The 15840-nt window shown below is 39.9% G+C and overlaps 2 protein-coding genes and 1 pseudogene across 3 annotated transcripts in view; 2 read left to right on the top strand and 1 right to left on the bottom strand.

The window, feature by feature from the left end:
- Positions 1-15840, bottom strand: part of LOC126066586 (vasodilator-stimulated phosphoprotein-like) — a 521808-nt gene that overhangs the window by 257344 nt on the left and 248624 nt on the right. The gene's annotated exons all lie outside the window — the stretch shown is intronic.
- The window catches only part of AGTR1 (angiotensin II receptor type 1), a 55825-nt gene that overhangs the window by 11914 nt on the left and 28071 nt on the right, over positions 1-15840 (top strand). The window lies entirely within an intron of this gene.
- LOC126066588 (thymosin beta-4-like) lies at positions 9698-12414 on the top strand (annotated as a pseudogene).

Raw genomic sequence — 15840 nt, 5'->3', positions numbered from 1 at the left:
TTAAAAGAACCTCAGTATCTGACCAAGATTCACACAAGTGTAGCAGAACTTCCAAAATAACTATGATGTTTTGCTAAAGAAAAGCAAAGTGCTGAAGAAAACATTCTGTAAGATTTTTTAACTTTTCCAGGCCCTTAAGTTTCAGATAAATAAGCAAAACACACTTAATTCCAAGACGTTATTCTGTATTTGTTAAAGCACTGATGAACTGGCTAAAACACCAGTTGTGCCATTAACTGGCAACGGTGCCCTCAATTTCCTGTCAAATAATCCACAGGCCCTGTCTTGGTCGTTTAGTGCTGCCATAACAGAAATACCACAAGTGGATGGCTTTAACAAAAAGAAATTCGTTTTCTCACAGTCTAGTAGGTTACAAGTCCAAATTCAGAGCTTCGGCTACAGGGGGAGGCTTTCTCTCTCTGTGGGCTCTGGAGGAAGGTCCTTGTCCTCAATCTTTCCCTGGTCAAGGAGCTTCTCAGGCACAGGGACCCTGTGTCCAAAGAAGGCACTGGGCACCCGGTGCTGCCTTCTTGGTGGTATGAGGTCCCCCTGTCTCTCTTCTTGCTTCTATCTTTTATCTCCCAAGAGACTGCCTCAAGACAATATAATCCTGTAGGTTGAATCCTGCCTCACTAACAAAACTGCCACCCATCCTCCCTCATTAACATCATTAAAAAAAAAAAATCATAGAGGCAGGATTTACAACATATACGAAGATCACACAGTACTGGAAATCATGGTCCAGCCCAATTGATACACACATTTTGGGGGGACATAATTCAATCCATGACAGGCACCATACTGAAATACAAAAAAGTGTTTTCAGACGGGCTTCCTGAAATCTGTAATGTTCCTTTAATACTTTTACCACAGAACTCTGATCCCTTATCGATTTAAACCAGTAATGTGCAAACAGCACTTCAGAGCTTGTTTTATGGGACCAAAGGACTTCTGTGGAAATCGACTTAGGACAAATGGATTAAACCTGATGAGTACATTTAAAAGAGTAAATGAAAGACCATGTTCAGTGGCTTAAATAACTATAAACCTGTACTGTCCAAAATGGTAGCCACTAGCTACATGTGGCTGTGTACATTTAAATTAATTAAAATGAAATCAAATTAAAATGAAATCAAATTAAAAATTCAGTTCCTCAGTTCCACTCGCTATATCTTACGTGCTCAAACACATATGGCTAGCAGCTACCCTATTGGCAGAGCAGATATGGACCCTTCCATCACCTTAGTAAGTTCTATTGGACAGCACTGATCTGAACAAATTTATTAATAATGCAGTGGTCTTCTGCTGCCCATTGGTAAGAAAGTTTTCTACTTTTTTAAATTTGAGAAATTTTAAATATTTTTGAAATTCCAGTTTTCTCATTGTTAGGATATCTGGTGTACAGCTCTTCTGAGGCTCCTTTCTTTTCCTCCTTCAACTTTTTGGCGTAAGAAAAAATGTGGAATTATTTACTTGTCTAATAGTAGAGGTTCTTGATTTCTTGAAGTTGTGAAAAGAGGAATCTACAGTTTTATTGTGCTAGCTGTTGGCTTGTTCACCTGCATCACTGACACCACCAAGAACACAAAACTAGAGCAGATGTAGGATCATTTTTAAAAGCCAATGTTTCTTCCTTGCTCCTTACATTCTGTAAGATTTTCGTTTTCCTACCATGATAAGATAAAAAAAAAAAAAAGATACGTCTAAATTGTATCCACTTAACTAAAGCTGAGTTTTGTGTTTTAGCCAAATGGAGAGCCAAGCAAAATAAGTACTGGAATACTTATTTCTCAGTTTTTTTTCTTTTTTATGGAACTGTAAATTTTATTAGAAGTCAACATTTTTATTTCTAAATTACCTGTATCACAGATAATATTAGCTTTTAATTTTTAATTAGTATAATCACCTCCTGTTATTGTATATTCTTTCTCTTTTTTTATTGTTGTAAATATATACATAGCATGTTTGTCAATGGAACATTCCTGACGTGTAAAAGTTCTTATCACCGTGTTTCCACCAATATGATCCCATTCATAAAATGTCAATCTCAATTACTTTTCAATCACTTATACCTAGAAGTTCAATTACATTTGGTTCCTGGACTAATGGCTGTGTGTTACATAAGGCAAAAAATTAAAAACAAATTTGTCTTTGAGTCATTGAAGCATTGAGAATTTGAAATGGCTACATAACTGATCATGAGAAAGGTACATAAATATCCAGCCAATACTCCCTTTATACATATACTTGTATCATTTTTCAATTAAAGCATAAATAAGTTTGGACCCAGTATTGAATTTTTAAATATGAATTCCAAAGACTCGCCCATAAAAAAGGCAAGATAAAGGTTAATCATTTGTGTTTGTTTGTTTTCCCCAATTAAAAAAAATATGGCTTTCTTTAAAGAGTAAACAGCTCTGTTCCAAATAGCCTATTATTCAGACAATTTATATATGGTAACATTGTTCCTCTGCTTATATAATATAGCTTAGTATACTTAGCACATAACTAACTGTGTAGGAGATTGTAATTTAAATTAGATTGCTATTAACATTTTTAGCAATTAAAGAAGTTGGGAGAATTAGCCCCTTGTCTCTAAATTTAAAGGCTGTTTTGCTGGCAGAAAGAACATTTGGCTAATACAGAAAGTGTTGTCATCCTCTAACTTCGGCTAGCTCATTGTTCATCTTAAGACTCTTAAGAAGATCTGGACATAGAAGAGCCCTTTTTGAAATGTCAGAAAGGTATAGGATATCTTAGAAATGTAACGGTAACATTGTAGATCTGTTGGGAGGTAACTGGTTATCCAGAACTCGGGTGCTTGGATTCTTCACAGAATCTAAACAAAACAGGAACCAGATGACACCAAAGTCCAAAATCCAGTCAGGAGGAGAGTCCCGCCTCCTCTCATCCAGGCAAGGCCAAAATACTTCTACACGTAGCATGGGACATCTTCAAAGCAAACAGAGCCGCTGGAGACAAAACCAGGCAGTGTGGAAAGGTAGCCTTTTGACCTGGAGCCAACCCCTGAGCACCTGAGTGATGTTGCCAGGTCAGAGAGGAAGCAGCCCAACATGGCCATTTCCCTGCCTCCATAGTAACTTCTAACAGGGTCAGAGTCTAGAGCAGGAGGGGAAGACCACTCTTAATGAATCAAGGCAAGAAGTCTGACCCGCTCTGCCAGTGTAAAAGCAGTGCACATTTGAGTCATTGATGACAGCGGTTTCTCATGTGATAAAAAAAATGATTATTACACAGGGGCGGATTATCCAGTAGGCAAGGTAAGCATTGCCTTTACCTTGTTTACCAGATCATTTGTAGTGAACAATTGCACATTTGTTCACCACGTCAAAGATTGTACTTCTAGGTGTGGCTGGCATCTGTCTCTCTCCCAACCCCACAGCACCCTCCTACAGAATCAAAGCCTCTTTTCAAATTTACAGTCCCTGACAGGGGCTGATGACCCAGTAAGCAAGGTAAGCACGAGCTTACTTGGGCTTATTTACTAGTCTGTAAAAAAAAAAAAAAAAAAAAAAAATTTTTTTTTTTTTTTAGTGAACGGTTTCACATCTTTGATGTGCTGAAAGTCTTGTTAAAACTGTTCACTACAGATTAGTAAGTAAGCCCATGCTTACCTTGCTTATTGGGTTATCCACCCCCGCGTATTACATAACACTAGTGGGCCAGCTATATTTTACTCAACCCTAAACCGTTAATAAATGCTAGTCACTGTTTCCCATATAGTATGTTTACCTGTACACAACTGAACAAATAGGGAACACTGGAAATTGTCTTGTGAGAGGTATTAGCCCACGGTACATTACCTTGGTTAGGGGCAATCGGTGTTCCCCTTAGACTCCTGCTAGAGTCTAGATTTAATTAGATGGATGAATTAGATAAAACATACCATCTGAATTAAAAATACAATATGCACCAATTCAGTAAAGGAAACCTACATTATAAGTAAATCAATCAGTAGAGCTGAAAACTTAATTTAGAGCCCTTAAGAAAAAAATTATCTATTTAACCTATTAAACAAATTTAACAGACCTAATTTGATATCTTAAAATTATGAATTATCTATTTAACCTATTCTGCGATTTTATCTTCTTAGGAAGATGTCTTGATATCTTTTTCATATTAAATCAATTAATTTTTTTTTCTTTTTTAGTTTCTATGGTGTCACCATTCATCAACCCATACTGGTTGTGTGTGTGTGTGTATCTATATCTACCCCTGTAGATACAGACATGTATTCCTACAGATCCCAAGAGAAAGTAATTCTGAAAGCTTCCCCCGCAGTTCATTCTAACAATTAAGGACCCTTAAGCAAAATAGGAAAATTCATTTCACAGGAAACTTTTATTCAATATGTATAATTAGTTTTAGTTAACTTTATTAATGAAATGTCGCAAATCAATTAGGTTTGCAATAATCAGATGCTGAGGACCCGAGAGGGGCCGTTTCTCTCCCAAGAGGGCAAGGTGATATGCAATTTCGTTGGGAAGCAAATGTAATTAGATTTGATCAGTTGAGTATTCCTGTCCTAAAGTGGCACCAGGCAGATACTAAAGCATGAGTATACACTAAAAAAAGAGGTAGGAAAAATAGTGTGACTTAGAAATTCTCTTTATGGTCCTACTGGCCACAAACTGGCAGCCAGTGGGACCTTTGAAGCCACAGACAGGTTTTCCTCAGACAACAGCTATGTTTTTCTTTTTCAAATCTGAATGCCTCTAAATAGGGCATTATTTGAACTCTCCTTTTGTCACAGACCCCACCACTCCCTAATGCCTTACATGGGCTTTGTCACACATTTATTTAACAGCCCAACTCCTGATGGCATTTAGTTTTGCAACTCTTGTGACCTAGAAGTTATTGAACCAGTGTGGAGTAACAGTAAAACAGGAATATCAAAGAAATGTCATGAAAATAAGAAATTCTTCTGTAAAAATGGTGTGGCGGGGGCATCTGACCTCCTCTAACTTCACAAAGGGGAAGGAGAATCAAGATCAACAGCCCAAGGCTGATCCCCATGAGGCAGAGGTCAGACATGCCTCCTCTCTCCAACCTTTTTACCAATTCTGACACCAGCCATCCCTCCCACAGCACTCTCTACTTCTCTGCTGGGTTCAGTAATTCATTGCAATGGCCACACAGAACTTACAGACGATACTCACGCTTATGGGGTGTATTAGGGAAGTAACAGGTTATAATTGAGGATACAGAATGACTTAGGATGCAGTTCTTCGATCAGGATAGCCTCTTCTGAGCCTCACTAGCAGACAGGCCTCTCTCTGGCCCTTGGCATCTTGGCCCCTGGGACCAGCCTCTGCCCTGCTTGGGCAAGTGTTACAAAGCTCTTTAGCTCCACCAATAAGTGCCCGGGGGGCACCCTACTCCACCAGTAAGCCTCCTACTCAGAGGACTCAGCTCTCTCACTCCGTGGGTTGGCAAGTCTGACTCTGTCACCAAGTACCCAGAGGCACCCTATTCTGCCAGAAAGGCTCTAACCTGAAGGCCCTCAACTCTGTCGCTCCATAGATTGGCACACCCACCATAACCACCTTGCCCCACGGACTAGGAAGCCCAATAGGTCATCTTGTGCTGGTCTGCTGATTCTGCTGCCACCGTTTCTCTGCTGCCGCCATTTCTCTGCCACTGCTTCTTGCTATCTTGGCCATCTCCCCTGTTACGGCTCTCTCTTTCTGTCTCCTGGGTGGGGGTTTTCAGTGCAGGGATCCTAGGTCCAAAGGACATGTTCTGCTCCCATCTCTTCTTCTTGGTGGTAGTGAGGTCCACCCTTTCTGCCTCTAGGATGGCTCATTTTAAGCCTATCGAGATCCAGAACTGACCAGCCCCCTCCTTAGTGTTCCATATGCCTTATTTGCATGGTTCCACCCCCACAAGGTGCCATGCACCTTATTTGTATTATTAGAAAGCTGTCCAATCTGCTTGGTGGGCCACAAGCACCTTATTTGCATAGTCCCACCCAATTTTTTAGAAGCACTTATAAGACCATGGTGAGAAAGGCCATGTAAAAGTGACCCACCACACCACACCTTCTGAGGGAAGTGAGCAGGATACTCAGCACAAAGCATTCCCATTCAGGGATGCCGCTGTGGTTCATTCAGTAAGCACTTATTCAGTGAACCACAGCAGAGTCTACATGCCAGTCCCTGTTCTCAGCACTGGGAACACAGCTGTAAGCAAAGCAGACAAGTCCTTCCCTTCATACAACTTATATTCAAGTACGTGCGGGCAGAAAAAGAAAAAAAATCAAGGAAAACATATATTCTGTTGGAGGGCATGGAGAATGGAGATAGAGTATGGAAAGACTGTGGGTAGAGGGGCACTGTGGTTTTAAAAGGGTGTTTAGGGAAAGCCTCCTTCGTGAAAGGGAGCTATGCGGATATCTGGGGGAAGATTGCTCTAGTCAGAGGGTACAGCCAACGCAAAGACCTTGAAAATCCCTGCATATCCAAGCCACAGCAAGTACCATCAGCTAGCATCCTTAGAACCCACAAAAAAAGAGTGGATAACAACAGAGATGCTAAGCATTAAAGGGTATGAACTAACAAACTAAAGACATAGAATGGCGGCTAGAAGGGAAATGAATGGAATTAAAAACCTAAATGGTTTGAAGACTTAAAATGCTTTGGAAGGTAGTAAAATGTTCCCCAAATTTGGTGATTTTAAGAAGAAATCAGGTCCATGATTCAACCCCCATTGGGGTCATTACTGGTTCTGTGGCTAAGACTTTAAGCATTATAAACCTGTTTTTTGTGTCAGTTCCTCTGGGACACTCAGCTGCTTTGTTTGGTACCTTTGGTATATACTTCAGAATTATTTCATCCCTCCTTAACCTGTTTTCTTGTGTCTCTGGACCTGAACATAAAACTCCTCAAGTGACAGAGAGTTAGGGGCACATGCCTTTTCCATTATGTTGTTTTTAATGGAAGCCTTACCTTTTTAGACTAATACAGCAGTGTTCTTAACAAGTAAGAAAATTCTAAATAAAAAGGTACATTTGAGATTATGCATGTGGCATCCAACCAAAAAAAAAAAAAAAAAAAACCCATTGCCATTCAGTCGATTCCAACTCGTAGCGACCCTATAAGCAAGAGTAGAACTGCCCCATACAGTTTCCAAGGAGCAGCTGGTGGATTCGAACTGCTGGCCTTTCTAGCAGCTGAGCTATTAACCACTGAGCCACCAGGACTCCATGTGGCATCCATCTATGTGTAACTAGGAACAAAATAATTTAATAGAAAATTTCAAATGCTGCCAAATCTAAAAATGTACATATAGCCTGAATGAGAAGACGCAATTCTCACTTCGTGTTATTTTTTAGTGGTGGTATTTTTTGGTTTGTTTTTTATTTTGCTTTGTTTTGTTTTGTTTTTCTCCTAATCCCCCATGATTTTTTCCTGTCCTGCTCTTCTTCAGAATTTCCTAATGAGGATTAGGGAACGGGCGTACTTAACAATCTGTGTTTGCGGGTTGGAAACAAGAAAATGAAGACTAATAGTTTCTCTCCTGCTAATTTGATTTTCCAGCTCATCTCCTACTAGCTTAGGCAAGAGACTTAGTTACTGTTTCCAGCAGATGGGGCCAACCAGAAGACAAGCATCTGTGATGTCATGCCTACCCCAAATGAGCCAGCTGCCTCACAGGCCTCCGTTAGACGTGCCCAAGAGTAAGAAATGAGAAGTGACCATGAACAGAATAAGAAAAAACCCCACATAAACTTCCTGTATTCTAGAAAAACCATAGCTCCATGCCAGAGAAGTTCCACGGCCTAAGATGTTTTGAAAAATAAAGCGATTTCTGATAAAAAGAAAAAAAAAAAAAAAAACCAAGGCCATTATTCTTACATACTCTTACTGTTTTTGTCAAGTAAGATTTTAGCAAGTGTATTTCAAATCGTTCTAAATGTGGGTAAATAAATCATTAATTAGATACTCATTAGGAAGAATTTTATATCAGAAAAGTTAGACAATAAAAATTTACTCATGCAGGATTCATTTATGTATGTCCTTCCCACTAAAGACTATGACAATTCAATGAGAACCTGTGACTTTGGTGGTCCTTTATATGTGTTAAACCCATTGCCTTGAGTCAGTTCTGACTTAGAACTTATTAATCATCTTACTTCTCTGAGCCTTAGAGAGTTTGTGGCTTGGATAACTCTCAAACAACTGATACTTCAAACTCGAGTCAATAACTTTTTCAACCCAGACCATAGCTGTATACTTAATCACTATATAACAGTGGCTCTTCACCCCAAAGTGACTGACGTTTGTCATGTCAGATTTTCTTTCCCAGCAAATTGCACTGAATTGTGTTCAGATAATCCGTTGGGTCTGAGCGAAACTAGAGATGGGTCAGGTGACCTTCAGCACAGCCCTGGGCCCCTTTCAAAGTCTCCAGCAGAGGCCCCTTGTCCTTGTCCGAGACCTCCTCGATTGCAGAGCCCTGGTGGCACACTGGTTAAGTCCTCGCTGCTAACAGAAGGGTTGGTGATTCAAACCTACCCAGCTGCTCCTTGGGAGAAAAGATCTGGTGAAATGCTCCCCTGAAGACGATAGCCCATGAAACCCTGTGGGGCAGTTCTACTCTGTCACATGGGGTCGCTAAGAGCCAGAATTGACTGGAAGGCACCTAACGACAACAACAACTCCTTCCCCATTCCCACAACGGAGTCACACTTATCCCAGAAAAGCCCTGGTCTCATAGACCTGAAAAGGAGGTTTCGGAAAACGGCTTGTGCAGAGTTGACAGGAAGACATGGGGTTCAGACTTTAACTAAACGTTGTGTGGCTGTACCTCTCAAATGAAATAACACCCAAATAAACCCTTGGCTGTTAGAATTTCAGACCCTAGGGCTATGTAATGGTACAAATACAGTTATTTTAGACAAAATAAATCTATGTATTTATTTCCTGGTACCTTTGTATCACTAACATCCCATGAAACCATCCCTGCAAGGAACTAGAATGTTTTAAGAATATACAATACATAATCTTAAACAAGCAGTTTTCCTTTGCTCAAACACAAAAACATGAAACATGGCTCAAATTGACCTGGACCTCTGTCCAGGTGAGTGCCTCTGGATTTTAGGAAACATGTACCTCTTTTGTAACTCGGGTGTCCTTGGAAATGGCTGCAGAAAGGCCAAACTGCGAAGTACAGTCTTTCCCCTTGGAAGAAAACTTTTTTAGTTATCTGTCAGTATCTGGTTGCTGTTCTCTTTATTGTTCATTGCAAAATACAGCAATTCTAATTCTAAATTCCAGCAGTAGTTGGGAAGACAGGTTAAGTTAAAATAATGGCTATAATTTAATCAGTATTCTCTCTGTAATAAAAAGGTAGATAGTCACAACTTCCTTCAATCCTTTTCCCCCAGATTTCTCTACTGAAAAGAGCTACCAGATAGCATTTTAGGGAAAACAAACATTTCTATAAATCACTAGGAGTGGGGTAATGAAAGGGTTGCAAATAGCATTTTAAGCTAGATCATGTTTTTTTCCTTTTGATTCCCTTAGGTTGAACAGATTCTTAACTTCAGTTTGTTAACTGCCTTAAAAAGAACTTCTGTCTCTGGTTTGATGCTTATTTCAATACAATACTTTATCTTCTTAATCTGATAGAGCCACACATTTAAATCATTACCCAGATGAGAAAAAAAAAAAAAAATCAGCCAGCCTGAGAGTAACTTAAATGACAGTCTTCGTACTCAAAAAATAAATAAACAATAGTAAAACCAAAAAACCCATTGCCATCAAGTCAATTCTGACTCATAGCTACCCTAAAGGACAGGGTACAACTGCCCCATAGGGTTTCCAAAGAGCAACTGGTAGATTCGAACTGCCAACCTTTTTGTTTAGCAGCCATAGCTCTTAACCACTAAGGCACCAGGGTTTCCAATAAAAAAGAAAGAAACCTCAAATCTAGGAAAGACTCATCTTTGAAACCCAAGTCGTTTTCTAGTTTAAGGCCAAAAACTTTGGGGGAACAATTGGGGAACAGAGGTGGCAGATATTGTTTGACACACGTGATCTTATCCACTTCTCACCTCACCACTTAGAGGTGACTTTTATCATTGCCATTATACTATATTACTGATTTATGAATGAAGACATAAACCGTTAGAGAAAATAACCCAAACCAACCAAACCCAGTGCCATCGAGTCGATTCTGACTCATAGCGACCCTATAGGACAGAGTAGAACTGCCCCATAGGGTTTCCAAGGAGCGCCTGGCAGATTTGAACTGCTGACCCTTTGGTTAGCAGCTGTAGCACTTAACCACTGTGCCACCAGGGTTTAGAGAAAATAATAGTGAACATTTATTAGTGGAACACGAACTAGGTGCCAGGCATGGTGTCATTTGTTCCATCTGAGTATTCACCTTTAATCCACCAAAAAGTCCTATAGAGACCGGGTGACAGCCACTGCTCATGCTTAGGTTGCTTCCTCCGCAACCATGCCTGACAAACCTGATATGGCTGGGATTGAGAAATTTGTTAAGTTGAAAATGAAGAAGACAGAAGGAAACGCCAGAGAAAAATCCACTACCTCCAAAAGAAATGACCCAACAGGAGAAACAAGCAGGCGAATCATAATGAGGCGATGCCACTAATATACAGTGTACCTTCCACAAGCATTGCCTTATTTTCCTTCATTCAGCTGTTTAACTTTGTAAGATGTAAAGAGATTGGATCAAGTTTAGATGACTGTGCTGCCCCTTTTCACATCAAAGAATTGAGAACTACTGACAACAAAGGCCATGCCCACTGCTCCCATTGGCCTGTCTGGCTGGCAGGGCAGGGAAGGAACTTGTCTGTTGGTGAAGGAAGAAGCTGGGTGGGACAACTGTGAGCAAATATATATAGAAAAGCAAAGCTGGTCCCAGGTGTCCTGTAGGCGTAAAATGCGGCTTAATCACAGTGCCTTTTTGTGTGTGTGTGTCCAAAAGATTCTAATTCGCAGAATACACAGTTTGTTTTAAATATGCAAATAAAACTTTTAAAACCTGAAAAAAAAAAAAAATCCTGTAGGCTAGGTTATCTTACTGGCTTCTGTTTTCAGAGGCTGAGCCTCACGGGTCCACATTGGTAACCTAACCAGACCCAGCACCTGGACTTGAATTTGGAACTGACTCCAACACCCTGGTCCCAACTATTTCCCTCCCAGCTATAACCCACCAAATTCTCCAGAGCCTAAAATCTTCCTGTTGCTGTTTAATCAACTGCTGCAATACCAGCATTTTTTTTTTTTTTTTTTTGGCAAGCATATATACAAGTGAAGACTATCCTAATAATTATAGGCTTATACTGATATTGGGTGCAAGTACTATAACATCATTTTGAATAAGAGTCAGGAGCTCTGAAAGGAATGTTCGGGACAGGGTAAAGCAGATGTTTTTCTGTAACATTTTCAGCGAGAAAATTGTGAATTCACATGCCACCAGTCATGGGCAGAAGTGCAACAGGAAGTAAAGAAAAACGCCGCTTTAAATAATGCGGCCTACAGTACAAATTACTGCGTTGGGAATTCGTTTATTTCTGCTGTAGAACTGATCATTTGGACTATGTAGACGAGCCCTGTAAAACATTACTAAAATTATTCTTGAGTCCCGGCTTTGGATCCCTAGAAAACACCAGGCAATTTGCCTGAGAATACATAGAAAACAGTTTTCAAAAGGTTTGGTCTGGGTTATTTTCCCCTCTGTTAAATATTAGCCTTTGAAATGAACCCAGCTGATCTGCGAACTAACACTTGCAAATTGTTGTGTTTTAATAAAGTGACAGACTGAGAGGGAAGCCACACAAGACCGGCTTATACTTCTGGAGCCGTTACAGGCCAGGAACATTGTGCAATAATGCCTTTTAAAAGAAGGGAGCCTCTTAGCGTTGTACCTTGCCTGGCAACAAATGTAGCCACTTATCCAAATGCAGGTGTAATTAGAATCTATGAAAATGTACCATCAGACTCTCAAACCCCTGGTGCCATACTCAGTAAATTACAAGTTTTATGTCTGTAATATTTTCAGCCATTCTATTTAAATATGTAAACACATGAGCGTGCAGTGCTCTAGGAGACCTGGTCACATGCTATGGGAAGGAGAGGGTGGTCATTTTCAGGTTTCTGGAAGGCTCAGGGCACGGACTGCTGTTGGCAGAGGGCAGACCCAAGTGGGCTACTGTAGGGAAAACCCCTGGGCAACCGTGGAACACAGTAGAACTTGGAGCACCCAACTTGCAGTAGGTACCACTAGCAGCCATCATATCTGCTACGGCTTTAACCAGGGCTAACACAGACTCGTGCCTTGGTTTGTATAATTGCAGTAGAGCTTTATCAAGTCAGCTTGAAAGGACATTAATTTTTTAATCTAATATAGTTTGGCCAATACAAGAAAATTTTACGTAAAAACCCTTGTAAAAGTAGTAAAATTGGTGTTTTTAATTAGTCAAACTGAGAATTAAATTACTTTAATATCCAATAAGAAAATAAATGTTTTACAATTTAATGGCAAAGCAGAGATCTTAAACTATATTGGGGGAAAACTACTTTCCATAGGCATTTTGCAGAAAATAAATTTTGTCTCCCCGCTTTGTGTCTGGCCATGGATTTTCATGGTTCAGTGTATGAAGGTGATAGTATCTGTGTACTAGAAACGGGGGTGGGGGGTGGGGGGACTTGGTCTCCTTCCACACGAAGGGGCTCCTACTAGCATTTCTCCTTCGTTGCTTCCAGTGTTGTGATTTTTATCCCCTGGTGATATGTCTTAAAGAGATTTTAAATCTTAAAACATAGAAATGGGTACTGAAATTGAGAGCCGGAAGTCTCAGCCAGTTGGTTATGATCTTTTAAAATAGGTAATACAGACCTCTAGTGGTTGCACAGTTTGAAAGCCTCTGCACAGAAAGCTAGCTGTGCGGGAAGCCCTGCGTTTTAAGGAGAGCAAAGTTGTTAGAATTACTCACATGGCAAAATTCACATATTTCATTGCAAAATTCACAAAATTCACCTTCGAGGGAGGGTAGAGCACTTCCCAGCCTGTGAGACCCTCCTCAGTTCTTCTAAAACAAACAAGGACCCGGTGACCAAGGTTGGAGCAAGAAGTCTTCAGCAAATGGCCTCTGTATTGTTTTTCCTCTTGAAGATGAATATCACATTCATTGGTAATACAAATGGAGCCGACGGATGTTTGCATTATGTGAAATATATCTGACTTTCCTTTGTACATAGTTGTGCCCCATTGGGACTCTTCTTCCTCTATATTCTCTTGGCTCCCCAAGAACCCATGAAAGCTCAGGAGGCCCTCCCACAGTCCAGCCTGCCTGTTCTGGTCTCAGGTTCTCTCCATGGGCAGCCCCGCTTCAGAGGTGTAGACACAGTAGTTCTCCCTTCCACATGCAGGAGGAAGTTTATTTGATACATGGACAAACTTAGGAAATTACTAAATGCACCTCTGGATGAGTGCTTCTCAAACTTTGATACCCAAAACTCTCGGGGGATCCTGTTAAAATGCCGATTCCGATTCAGTAGGTGTGGGGTGGTGCCTGAGACTGTTTTGCTAATAAGATCCTAGACGATGACCAAGGTGTCCATCCAGGGACCACGCTGTATTTTTTTAATTACACTCTTGTTTTTACTGATTTTTGCATTTTCTTCTTTTTTTACTTTATGGCATGTCTTGAAATTTAATTGTTGGATTTATAAAATTCTCAAAGTTCTTTTTCATCAGACTATACCCAAATATCTCTGGCAACCGGTTATTAAAGTTTTTGAAAAATTGATCTTACATTTTAAAAATTGATTCATTGTTATCTGGTGAACTTGGTGAGTTCACAGAGGTTGAGAGGACCCCCTCTAAGCACTTGAAGGTATGTGTACTTGTAGCCAAAATTAAATATCTGAGTAGCCAGACTGGGAGAATGGACGGGATCCATCTGGTTTTGTGCATGCTGAAGACACATAGAACAATTATGAAGGACCCAAAGTAACATTCGCATGGTAAAATCAGGCAGAATAAAAAGCACTCACTGAAATCATAGTAGTCAACAAATCAGAATAAAACCTGGGGAAAACATATTTTTCAAACCAAATCTATTATGATTCCATCATCTAAATAACTTCGTATCATAACACGTTGTGAACCTTAATTTTGAAATCCATAATTCTAGAACTTATGTCACGGGGTCGTCTTTAAAAATCTCTTGCAAACTTTTAACATCTAGTTTCAAATAAAAAATAATATACTAACAGGCCATGGCAAGAAGGGAGTACATAAATTATCATCATTGGCCTGCATGAATAGTAATTCACAGTTTTGGCTCAGACACGACTTAGATGAAATAATTAACTATGTACAGTACTTAACAATATAAAAGTAATTAATCTAGTTGCCTCATACTGGTTTGGCCTAAATAAACATGCAATAAAAAAAGCCATACGATTTTATTATTCTTTCGCTCCTATTGCTACTTCAGTAAGTTGGAATTTTAATATGTCAGAAGAAAGATATCTTTCCTTTAAAAAAAAAATCATTTTCTTTTAAAATGTTAATATGCTGATGATAAGTGGAATGAGTTCCATATATTTATGACTGTGGGCAGATGTTCTCAATTAATAGTTTTTATACATTCTTTCTCCTTAACAGGAGTTTTGTGGAAATGATTGTGTATTTTAAATTAAGGTGTAAATAAGATTAAATGATTGATTTTTTTTTTTTTAACTGCAAATCATATAAACTCTATGGACAATACTACAATTTTGTGGTGGTGTAGCTTTGGCAACATATTTCAAGTAAATCTGTGTTTTGCCTTATGGGTTCTGGGAGGAGGCAAGTTGCTTGTTTGGCCCAAAGGCCCATTACCAACAGGTCCACTGAGCAGTGATCCCTGAGGGATGGGAAACGAAGTAAGCTCGATGATTGCCCCACCTAGTTGCCTGGAGATCTTCCAGCATCATGCAGAGAAGGAGAGCCCAGGGAGAGCTCAGGGGTTGCCTGAGTTGAGGAGACAGAGCTGCGAGTCTGGAAAGGCCCAGGAGGCTAGAGTTCAGAGGACAGAGTACCAGAAGTAGAGAAGTGCACCAAGAAAGGACTCTAGAGATCTGCTGAGGGCCCCCTTGTGTTTTCATCGACACATGTGGGTGAGTAAATGTCCTAAGGCTGGGGAAAGAGCTACCAAAAAACAATTAGAGGGGACAATCCCAGAGACCGCACAGAACCAGAAATGGTTCCTGTTCCCACCAGCTGAGTGGAAACCTCATAATTATGGGCATCGGGTAATATACTCAGAAGGGTTTTGCCTCAGTGATGGGAAGAAGATGAGCCCTAGACTAACTGCTGCTGTGGTCCCACCTAATATAACAAAGCTGAAAAGCCAGACCTGAAAGGATCAAACTATTTGCAAGTAACTTAACTATTTCCCAGAACAAAGCTGGAACATTTTTGTAGGAGTACAAAGAATCCAACATCCAACAAGGTAACACTCACAAATTGACTGCATTGATTGGCATCCAATCAAAAATTACCAGACATGCAAAGAAATGGGAAAATACAACCCATACGGAGGAGGAAAAATTAGTCAATAGTAACAGACCCAAAAATGACACAGATGATGGGTCTAGTAGACAAGGACATTAAATAGTTATTATAACTGTATTTCATATGTTCAGGAAGCTAGAGCAAACCTGAACATATTGAGTAGAGATAAGGAAGATACAAAAGCATTGAACTTCTAGAGATGAAAATTGTAGTGTTTGGGATGAAAACTCAAACCAAGACTTCTGATTTAAGGCAGTGTTCCTTTTACTGCCTTCCACT

The sequence above is a fragment of the Elephas maximus genome, chromosome 23 (genome assembly GCF_024166365.1).
Source record: "Elephas maximus indicus isolate mEleMax1 chromosome 23, mEleMax1 primary haplotype, whole genome shotgun sequence".
In the NCBI taxonomy this organism is placed as follows: Eukaryota; Metazoa; Chordata; class Mammalia; order Proboscidea; family Elephantidae; genus Elephas; species Elephas maximus.
Note: the sequence above shows the minus strand (reverse complement) of the source record. Positions and strands in the feature narration are given on the sequence as shown.